The 11,587-nt window shown below is 40.0% G+C and overlaps 1 non-coding gene across 1 annotated transcript; it reads right to left on the bottom strand.

Moving 5' to 3' along the window:
* Positions 1 to 10,759: 10,759 nt before the first annotated feature.
* On the bottom strand, positions 10,760 to 10,927 carry LOC116965834. The gene has a single exon (XR_004409696.2). It is a non-coding gene; the product is annotated as a U2 spliceosomal RNA (small nuclear RNA).
* Positions 10,928 to 11,587: the final 660 nt, after the last annotated feature.

Here is an 11,587-nt window from a genome sequence, read left to right on the forward strand (position 1 = left end):
CCAGCAAATGCCTTCAGGCCACTTATGTAGGTCTCGTCCATTTGGCACCCTGGGCCAGCTTCCAGCTGCCTGCTGAACGCAGCATTAGAGAGACCGTTTCACATTCAGATTGTACATCACCAATTCCTGAAGAACAAACCAAGTATTCCCATTTTCAGTCTGGTTAGCTAGGCAGTTGGCTTCACTGGAGACCTGATAAAAGTGAGATTTCTTCTCATATCCTGCAGCTGGAGGGTTCAGGAATATATAACCTAATCTTAAAAAGCTCATGTAACAGTTGATTTCACCATCTACATTTTAATGATTTTTAAATCCTGTTAATCTCTGGGACTTAAACTGATGGAACTCATTGACAAAGGACACTATACGTTATACAAAAGCATATTTATTTTAAGTGGTTTAAAATATCCATATTTCAGTCTCATCAGATAACTATAATTCTGTTCTTTTATAGTTTAGAGAATAGGTAAATTGTAAAAATAATAAGATTTTAAAATCCCGTATCATGCAGAATTTCTTGGCACCGGAAAAAATCCTGAGTATTAGACTTGATTCTGTCCAGAGAAATAGGAAAATGTTCGCATTGCAACCCTGTGCTCTCTTCTGGCACACTGCATCTCAATTTCATTTCCAAGAAAGTTAGATTGCAGAGCTCACAGACTGTGTGTGCCTGGGTCTTATCCTGACTTACCCTTTCTTAAGCCATTCATTATTTCTGCAGAATGGCAAAGGCAAATATACAAGTGAAGTCTAATCCATCTATTCCTCAAACACCAACAGAAATTCTAATTGAATTAGTGATTGCCTTCTAAGTAGCCTAATGGGCACAAGTCAGAAATAATTCATACCTGGGCTAAATAAAATGGAGTTCTGGCTTGATATTAGTGTATTTTCCAGGGAAGCAAAGTTTGTGATTTTTGACACAATGGTGAACTTTTACCATTTCCCTTTACTTTCAAAGGTTTCCCCCCTCACCTGGCTTGTCTGGTAAGGTTATAGAGGTTTTCTCTTTCAGTCCTGTTAAATCATCAGCCAAAATACAGGAACATTTTTTTAAAACAAAGCCCTACTAAAAGTTAGTTTCTCTAGCAAAACTATTTCATGCTTATATCATCTTTCCTTGCAGATCTCTCTCTAAATATTAGACAGAGACAATTATTGTCCATATGTTTACTGTTGTTCAAGAACACAGTGAACAGGACCTAGGAATCCTCACTCACTGTCATAATTATGCATTTTTAGAGCAACAGCCTGTCCTTTCACTCAAATGCAGATGTGATATATAGAAAACCAGGGCATAGTGAGATTGTCTAAGAAAGAAAAGATATTTTTTTAATACACAGAAGTGATAACAGATTTGATTAGGAGAAGATGCTGGAGATACCAGATTCTTGGCTGCTGGCTGGGTCAACATACCACAGGAACATGTGTGCTTAGTTTTTCCGCCATGCCCAATCAAAGGGTCACAGGCAAGAGATTTAACCACATCTCCTCCCAGAGATCCTCCATTAATCATGATTATCAATTCATGAGTTCATGATAAGCCTCTTTTTGTTCAATCTGATTTTTTTCTCCTCCTGGTGTAGAAGTTCAATTCAAGCATAATTACTTGCATTATGCCACTTTCAACAGTATGAGCTGATTAGCTTGTAAAGCACTGATTAGTTTGGGGCTATCTTAGTAGAAAACTATGAATTATAATGGAATATGCAGATAAGCTTGGAGAGGTGCTTATGATAGCAACCAAGTTAATTTTGCATATAAAAATATATATAATTCAAATTGAGAGCATTTCATAGCTGTAATCTATCATAGATGGAAAAGACGACACTGTAGGAATGATTGTGCTAATCTCATATCCAAACAACCTGCATAATTTCATAACCAGTATATCCTTCTATTTCCTGGTACAGCAACTTCGTGTCACAAAAGGTCCTCCCCAATTCCCACAAGCTCCAGCTCCTAGTGATGGACTCACTACATACCCAGCTAATGGGACAACATCATAATGGTTGTAAACATTTTGGTGAAACTGCTTACCAGTGGGTTACTTTACAGCATGCACATGCTGCATGTCAACACAGCTCAAACTCAAACCAGAAAATTTTGCATTTCATAGCTGACTGCTCTGCTCACTGAACCACTGGTGCTCTCGGGCCAGGGCACAATGGGTGAGCTAACCATAACTCAGTGGGGTATTTTCTGCAAGCCCTATTGGGTAATGAGATTTGGGAACAGAAAACACAGTCACAGCAAATGTTTTTAGTGCCTTTTCAGTAAGGTTTTTATTGTATTGCAGTATTTCAATTTGCATTTGTGGGATATTGGTTCTGCCTCTGCTGCAACATAGCATGTAATATGTGGGTGGGAAAAAAAGCACCAACTTACTTTCAGCCCAACCCCTGAAGTCACTCTAGATTACTTTTAAGTGATTAAACAAAAATTGGTAGTGCAGAATATTCCTTGGGAAAGAGAGACTAAACCCAAGTAAAATTTCCCCATGAAGAACTGCACGGAAGGAATCAGCTTTGGAAGAAGTCATAAGACTCTTCACCTGGCTGAGGTCTACTGTCAGAAGGCCCAATATTGCTGCCACTCCACTACAGTGAGGAGTGCGGAATTCCATTCAGAAGGATTCAGGGCCGCTTACACAGACAAAGCATCTTCCTTTGATGACAGAATCAGGAGTACTTTGACTGCTGAGCAAACTATCCATTGCTCACTGTTTATCAAATTCCCATTCCATTCTTACTCCAGATATCAGACTCAGGTTCATGGGTTGCAATTTATAGTAATATCAGACACTTGGTATTTCTTGTAGAATTACACGTTAGTTCACGTGAATGTGAAATGACTTTACACCATGCCTAATGCTGGTAGAATAAGAATACACAATACCTGAATGACTTGCTGCTCCATGATTCCCACAGCACAGATTGAAGCTATTCACAGTGTAGTGCCAGGGCACTAAAACTGCTGAGAGGAAGGGGGTGATGGGAGAACACACGTGCACACACACAAGGAAATTAGCAAAATGTATTTTCTTATTATTCTTGCAATGAGTAAAAGTTTGTGTCACACCAGAGTCTAAATGGCTATATAAAACATCATCAAACTGCAGCTCTGATGCCACTGGCCAGATCCTACACTGCATTGATGGATTTCAATACTATGGAACAGCACATAGGAAAATATATGACCTCTCTATAGTGTAAAAGCACAAGTAGTTCAGGATCCCCACCCAGTCAAGGGAGGCGCCAGGAAATGTACCACCAAGCTACAGCTTACAAATGGAAGCCAGTGTAGGGATGGACTGCTGACAAACACCATCACTCCCACCATCATGTATGTTCTGGATAACCCACCTCTGCTTCCATTAACCGAATCCTATGCAGATTCTTTATTCCTGTCACCGCTTTTCTACAAGTCTCAAGTCTGAGCAAGTGGCAATGTTAAGCAGTTGTTCTATGATGTGAGGAGAGTGAACTAAACTTAAGGAGTTATACTGACTAAGAGAACCCAGCTCTTTTTCTCTTGAAAGTTAAGCACTCATTTTTCTGCATGGCCTGGCAGATTAATATGCTGAGTATGTAGAAAACCCACTAATACAAGTAAAAAAATTCAATTCTCAGCACCTTGCTTTGCAGAGTTGTCCAGATATGAATATCATAATCTATTGCTAAGTGTCCATTTTGGAAAACAATGATTCATTTTTTCCCATTTAAGCTGAAGTTAATTTTACAGGATGTGATCCAACAGTTTTTTCATTATTCTACTCCCCTCAATAAATTGATTTACATGCTTTTGCTATTAGTATTAGGGTAAGAGAATACAATATCCTCTGAGAGAGTGTCTGCTTGTGCAAAATAACACAGATGCACTGACAGATTTGGAATGTGGTAGATTTACAGCAGCTGAACAATTGACTGTCCTCCAGCAAAACTGTTGCAAAGGTCACAGATGCACATATCCAAAACAGTATCAAACAATGCTTGCACTTCTATTTTAAGGTAGATTCTTTGTAGTTGCTAAAGTCACAGTAATCCATACTGTATTATGTAGCACCGATTACTATGAATCTAGTGACTATGTACACACATATGGTGTAACCTTGGTTACATTACTACCAAGTCAGTCTTTTAACTGGGCCTAAGATTAGATTACAAAGTGCAGTTGAAAAATGCGTCATGAGATGGCTGGTTTACATTTACAGAAATCAGATTTGTTTTAGCAGCCTTTTCCAACTATAGCTCACGATGTGGAATAGTAATGTTGCACTTCTGAAGTGTTCTTCATCCACTATTTATTATTTTTCACTAACAAAATTTGTGGATTTCTTCTTTAAATTCGACAGCAGATAAAATTATCTTTAAAATTGCCTTACTTTCTAAGCATGTGAATGGCACTTTTCCTACAGAAAATGTTTAGTAATTTCAAATGACTATGTAGCATTATGCATACAGAAATCAACGTGTAACATGCGGTCCTTCCTTCCCCCTCATGAGTAAAACAATGAAGTCAGTTTTCAGCTTTATTGCAAAAATCTACTACTTCATTAGAAAGTCAGTAAGAAAATTAACATGTTGATCACCTACAAATTTAAGGTATTTACTTTGGGCCTGATACAAATCATGCTATTGAATTCAGTAGACTTTGGATGATACTATAAGCTCTGTTTAGTTTTCTACCGACTTAAAGTTAGTCTCTACTTCACACAAAATCTTTTGCATTTTTAATGTCATTAAGTACACTGAGTACAGAAACTACAGGATTGATTTTGCAGCATCATACTGCATACAGTCATGAAGGAGATTTTGGAGAGTAATGGCATCACATGCTAACTAGTTAAGTATAAGAAGTCAGCCTCCCTCTGTCAGTAAAAATACTGTTTCAGAGAAGAAATTCCTTCTATATTCTTATAAACTCAAATGGATTCCTTCTAAATGTCTTCCTTTTTTACTTCCCTAAATGGACACATATTTTTCTTGCTACGCTCACTGCTGTAATATTCACAGCAGTGTAAGGAAAGTGTTTTGCATGTGTGTTTTGTTGTTTTTTTAAATCTTTGGTTTGAAATCCTCATTGAAATACCTTAAAAAAAAGCAGAGGAACACTTCTCCCAAGCACGATATCCAGAGGAGGAAAGTCTTGGGGTCAGAGAAAGAATGGTCCGGGCTTGATGGGCCTCATTTTTCAATGAATTCTCTTATGGCCAGAGAGATAGCCAAGAGCTCTGAAGGAGACTCAACCTATTTTAGTCACAAGGAATTCTCAGTGATGGACAACTTAAAATAAACACACCAAAGGAAAGCACAGTGTAAAAATCAGAAGGACAAAATAACCAAGTATCTTAGAGTCCTACAGCATAGACCTGTGCAGCAGTTACAGTAGAAAATATTCTCCTTGGAATTCAATACTTTGGGCCTTGGTATGTAAAAGGGCCTTTTGTCCTTCAGCAAGTTTTGAGGGTTATCTGAAGGACACATTCTTCTCTGCTCTTTTTAAGAATCCTACACTAGTTATACATCCTGTTCTTGGGTCTTCAGAAGAAGCGAAGATAGTCTTAAGTCTGTTAACAGCTACCCCACACAAGAAGGACAGTGCACATCACCGAGCAATATTCTTTGCATAGTTTCCAGTCCAACAATGGACTCCTCTGTGCTTATCATTCAATTACATCGACAATCAAAGCCAGCATTCTTAAGGCTTATCATTTACTCCAATCGGATTTTACCTGATCATCCTCTGGCCTTATGCCTCATTTCACTGTCAAAAGCACAGCCCTTCAATTCAGAGGAAGAGTACTCAGAGGTTATCAATGTGTTAATTTCTCTTTAGGGCATTTCATTAATGAGCTTGTTTGCCTGTCTACCACATAATACTTGCTCAGGGAAACAATCAGAAATGCAGCCCCATAGCTTCAAAGCACACATTAAGCCATCTAAGTAAAAACAGATATGGTAAGATAAACATTTAGCAGGAAATGTGCATTCCTGCCAGGGTACATGGTCCTAGTGAAGTGCATTCCTAACTGCGCAAGGATAATTTTCTGCATAATCCTATGGTCATTGATATGCTGTATATACACTTGCAACAACATCCATGTACTTAGTATATTTCAACACACATACATCTTTTATAAGCCTTAGAAAAACAGAAACAGACAATTAATTACTGACCTGTATTAGGTCTCCCATTTGCTCCTGTTACCCTCATTCCTTATTCCGAATGAATATGGAATCATGTACTTTTGACAGCAAAACAAGAAGAGTTCGCATGACAACACTATGACGTAAGCAGCAAGGTCTTCACATGCAGACCATTTGTGATTTACCAGGAGAGGAACCAGACATTTCAGAAGCTTTCAAAAGAACCATGTCGATCCTAGGGTTGCAGGGTTTATGTCTCCTGAGCATTAATATAACGCATGGAGTAAGCCATGATTGGGATGAGGTCAGGCTCTGATAAATCAACACCAATTTTTTGTTGAATGTAGGCAAAGATCATGACAGGCAGTTTTCTTCCCATGTTAATTCCCACATTTAGTCCATGTTACTCCTTTACAATGTTTTGTGGCTTATTTTCCTCCACATCTCTGCTCAGTGTCTTACCCATAACCTGATGTTTTTCTGCACAATCCCTCTCATGCCCTGCAATTTAAACTAAAAGCTGCAGCAATCACTCTAACAAATTTTTACAGAAAAGAAGCTTCTGCCAGGTCCCTGGAACCACACTGTTCCTTGACAGACACAAATTACTTGACAGTCATGGAGTGAGAACTGGATAGCTGGAAATGTCAAGTGCTCCTCAGCCTTTGGAACAAAGCTGTCATAACTGGACCTCAGAAATCACTTATCGGTGTGATCCACTCTAATTTGAAAGCCAATGCCTCCTTTGGCAGGATGATGCAAAGCCCATTCAGCTAAATATTGAAGTTATCTTAAGGCACTAAAGACTTCTTAATAAGACGACCATCAAAAGCCTCTGACATATTTTCTTCAAAAATCACCAACTAAGCAGGTTTTTACAAAGCCATTCCTGCCCTGTTGCTAGATATGCTACAGTTACACTGTGCCAGGGGATGTCATGTCAGTTTAACTGCCTTTCCAAATGTTTGCAACAGGGTTTCAGTTTTATCAGTTAGCCATGTCTTGACTGGGCAGAAACTTCAAACAAGTTACCCATTTATTTGCTGTACCGTATCCACAATACTTGGTAAAATATTTTAAGCAAAAAAAAAAAAAAAAAAATCTCAGCTTTTTTATTCCTTTTTCCTTATATACTCAACTTTTGAAGCTATGTGTGCTGGTCTGTTTTCAGTTATTTAAAAAAAAATTGTACACAGTACAGTATCAGACCAGTTAAGGTTTATATATGTGAACATATATAACTACATTCTTTCTCTTTAAGTAAACAGTGAGCAGCAGTGTAGTCCGTGACCTTTTGGAAAAAAGAGTCACCACTGGAAAAAATTGGTTAGTAGATGGCTTTATGAAATTGTGGCTACAATTCATTATGTCAAAGACATAAAATAAAGAAAAAAGCACAGCAGTCTATCCGACCCTGTTGAGACAAACACACTAGAATTATCACACATACATTACACTCCTAAAATAATCTCAGAGCCTAGCTTCTGGGAGTGGAGGTGGTAAATTCAAATTAAGGCTGAATCCCTGGACAAAGTCTGTATCTGATGTAACTTACTGGAGGCCCCTGCAACAGTCAGAGCCAACTGAGCAGAGCAGTCAGAGCACGAGCGGCAGATGCCGTTCCGCGGGCAGGCGCAGACAGGGGCAGGCAGTGGCACCCCTGCCTACGGCTGACAGAATGCCAGCATGGAAATGAAGACAGGCTTTTGAGTATTTATATACTGGAAAGTATGTAACTATCTTACACTCTCTGCAAGATAGCAGAGTACTGAATAAGCAATAGCTGCAAACAGTGGCTTGCAGCCTCAATTCCAAATCTCTTTTTTGCAACAAGATTTAAATCAGAAGGTGAGCTCTCTTCTCAGTTGTCTTTGATAGATCTTCTGCTGTCTTGCCCGGAGTTAAAATTTCACCCATCAAGACAAAAAGATATTTATCAAGTGTTAATTCTACCATTTTGTCTCAATGTCCACCAAAAGAAAGGAGCACTATGAAGCACTTGATTATAATTTCATAAAGAGGCATCAGGAAGATTACATACCTTCTAGTATACCACTTGTTCTCCATATACTCCACAGCCGTGTCAAACACATAATAGTACTTGTAATAGAGAGGTTATCTGGGCATGCATTCAGTAACACTGTTGTATCTACATCTTCGTAACACCTTTTATCCAGGAGAGAATTAAGATGTCAAGAAGCATGTGAATTGACAGGTTGAGCCTGGGATCAGTTTAACTTGCCTGGTAATGCTAAAGGGAGTTATCTGAATCCAGGATGCTGGCCAAAGTATTCACTATAGCAGAACTTTCCAGATCACTGAAATTTACTGTTTTAACCAGACAATACGTGTAAGAAAACCAAGTTGCCACTGCCAAATAGGAATGGGCAAGGAATGGCAGATGTTACACAGCTGAAACACTGCAGAGACACTGTCATCATGATTACCAATAACGGCAGCCCCATCCAGACCTCTATTTTCTATTGTGCTAGGTGCTGTACTTTCAAAGGCTCAATAGGCAAGGGAAAAAAAGCATGAGAAGAAAACATGAGAGCGCTGAAGTGATGCCTAACTGCAGAAAAACCAAATGACAGATATGGGGATAAGACCAATGTCTCTGGCCTTCCAGAGTAGTGTCCTCACCAGTCCCCCTTCGTTTTCTTGAAGTAGGCTGCTGAACAATTTTTTCCCCCTCTTCCATATATTTCTAAAACTGAATGAAACCAGAGAGCCAACAAGTAAAGTTCTCAAGACTTCTGAAGAAGGACACTGAGTCTTTGCCAAGCGTTCAGCTGCCTACACAAGAAAGTTGCACATAAATTGAGAACAAATTTTCAAATTTCCTTTGAAACTACAGAGTATTAAGCTTGTGTCCCATCCTGTCCTATCGTATTCCAACTCCCCTCCACTCAGCACACAAAGCATGTGCCCTGTTGGGGAAGAAGCACAATGAAAATCCACCTTTGAGCTTGTACTGCTCATTTCCCTGCACAGAAAAATGAGGAAATTTAAGCTGACAGTCACGAAAAAAGCTGTTGTAAATTTTACCAGGATGTGTAAGTAAGCCAGGTAATACCACATCCAAAGGTTTTCATATTTTATTGGTGATGAAAGTAACACCCACACCCCCACCATGGAAAGTCAAGTGGTTGGACAGAGTTTTCAGCCAGCTGACACTCTCATCCAAAGAAAATGCTTTGATAGGGAAAACAGCTGCTAGCATGGATTTGTGCAGTGTTCATTGGACCAAGAACAGTGTCAACAGCTGTCAGTGAAGGGACTATCTTGGAAGCAAATATATACAGCTCTTCCTTTCCCCTTCATGCTTTCCTTGCAAATGTGGAGAATCAGTGGAGACCCACAGTTCTGGCAATTGTACTACAGACCCCAGCTTGCGGGATGGCTTCAGAGGCATGCTGAAGCTGCAAGCCCTTGCTCTTCTATTCCATGGGTGGGGAATGGTTTTGCCATCACCTTGCTAGGGCCCAGACTTCTTGTCTACGAGCTACTCGGTTTTTGGAGGGGTGTTGACCATTATCACCCTCCTAGATTCTTTGCAGAGCCTGATGAGAAAATTAACACTAGCCCAGACAGGGTAGACTGGTTATCCCACCCATTACCTGAGCTGTTAAGTAACATGTCACTTGGTAAACAAACGAGATCTAGAGCAGCAATAAACATACACAGAATTTTCCTTGCCACATACAATCTCATCCAGATGCCTCAATGTTGTCATTTAAAGATCTGGTATACAAATTCTCTGCATCTCAAATGAGAAAATTTGAAAGACTAACGTAGAAAAAAATATGAAAATTAAACCTGTAAACATTCCAGAAAACAAGTAAATAAACAGAATCCCGACATCTGCTAACAATTGTCACTCACAGTTGCTAATTTTGAATTTGGCAGAAATTCCATTTCCAGCACTATTCTTCTGTATTCATACAGTCTTACTCATCTCTGAAGCCAAATAACTCTCTCATTTCAGTCAGCAATGCTGCATGATGTGGGGCCCACTGGCTCTGATGCATTTGAAAGTTTTCTATCCAGGTAACAAGCACAGCCTCTGGTTTCTGCCTTCTGGCTTGCCTGCAGTGCAAGTCCCCACAGGCTCCTCCTGTTTCACGTACCACTGGCTCACTTCTTGCCCAGTGACACGTGCAGGTTTAATAAACTAGCAGCTCTCCTGCAAACAATCCTTGTGACCAGAGTCTTCACAGCACCACCTGGCAAGTCAGTCTTTGTTTTAGAGGCAGCTCCCACAGATGGTTCTGGTCCTTAGCAGTCTCTGACTTTGTACAATTGACCGTCAAGCTTGTTCCTGTCAGTCTCTAAAATCCCACCACACCTGTACACTGCAGCTCAGCAATCTGATAAGGCCCAGAGAGAAAGCTAGCAAAATATATTGTTCTTAATTACCACACGTATCCCTAGCTTCTCAAAGAGACCAAGAGTTTAAGATGACTGTTAGATCCCATCAAGAGCTTCCCACAAGGATAATGCTATGGGTTTAGGAAATCCCTGAGATGCAAACAGCTAATGGCAGAACATACAGGGAAGCAGTGTTTTTCCCTGTCTTGTTCTCCTTGTTCTCCTTCTGTATTCTACTGTGATGGTCACCGAGGGGTTTTGGTGCAGGGAGAAGACAGAGCAAGCCTTCAGGCCACAGCTCAGCTCCACAGAGCTATTTAATAGCAAGTCCTCACAGCAAAGACCTATCAGATATTAAACAGACAAGAACAGACACAACAATCTTAGCCAAAAGGCCAAGAATAATAGGCTGGATGGACATTTGGTAAGACCCAGCACAGACACAAAAATTCTTGTGTTCTGCTCCAGGGCCTTTGGACCTTTCCTGTTACAAAGGCTATCGGGAGATCAGGTGATGTCTTCCTCTGTATTTGCAGGTTTTGTTACTTGGTTTCCTATTGAAGCTTTGCTGTGTCAAAGCAATTCGGGGTCTGGAACTGTAGTAAGAAAACTTTATCCAGAGGACTAAAACCCATCTGAGCAATTTTGCCAAGCAGTCAGCATCAGTTGCGGCTGTCTGTCCTGTCTTGGCTGCCGATCCTTGCAGAGTATCTTTGCAGCAAGACCAACAACCATGCCTACTGCTTCTTGCCAGCATTCCATGAACAAATTACTCTGTAACTTTCATAAATTACTAAAAACCCAACTTGTTTTGCTGGATGACTTTCATGATCTACCAGTTTCTTCACAACCAACACTTCATAAGGTAAACCTCACCCTGCATTTTGAGTTACTTACTCGGCCTTTAGGAGAGAGACACTTTTCACATGTGCAAGCTGGCTGATACTCTTTCTAAAAATCACTAACCTCTCAGCCTAGGCAGCTATCTGCTACCCCCATTTGCACAGATTTTCTATGGACGGTGAATAGGGGGTGATGAGCTTGACTCTGCATCTTTGCCTTTTTAA

Source organism: Tyto alba, unplaced genomic scaffold (assembly GCF_018691265.1).
Source record: "Tyto alba isolate M040663 unplaced genomic scaffold, T.alba_DEE_v4.0 Super-Scaffold_7, whole genome shotgun sequence".
Classification (NCBI taxonomy): domain Eukaryota; kingdom Metazoa; phylum Chordata; class Aves; order Strigiformes; family Tytonidae; genus Tyto; species Tyto alba.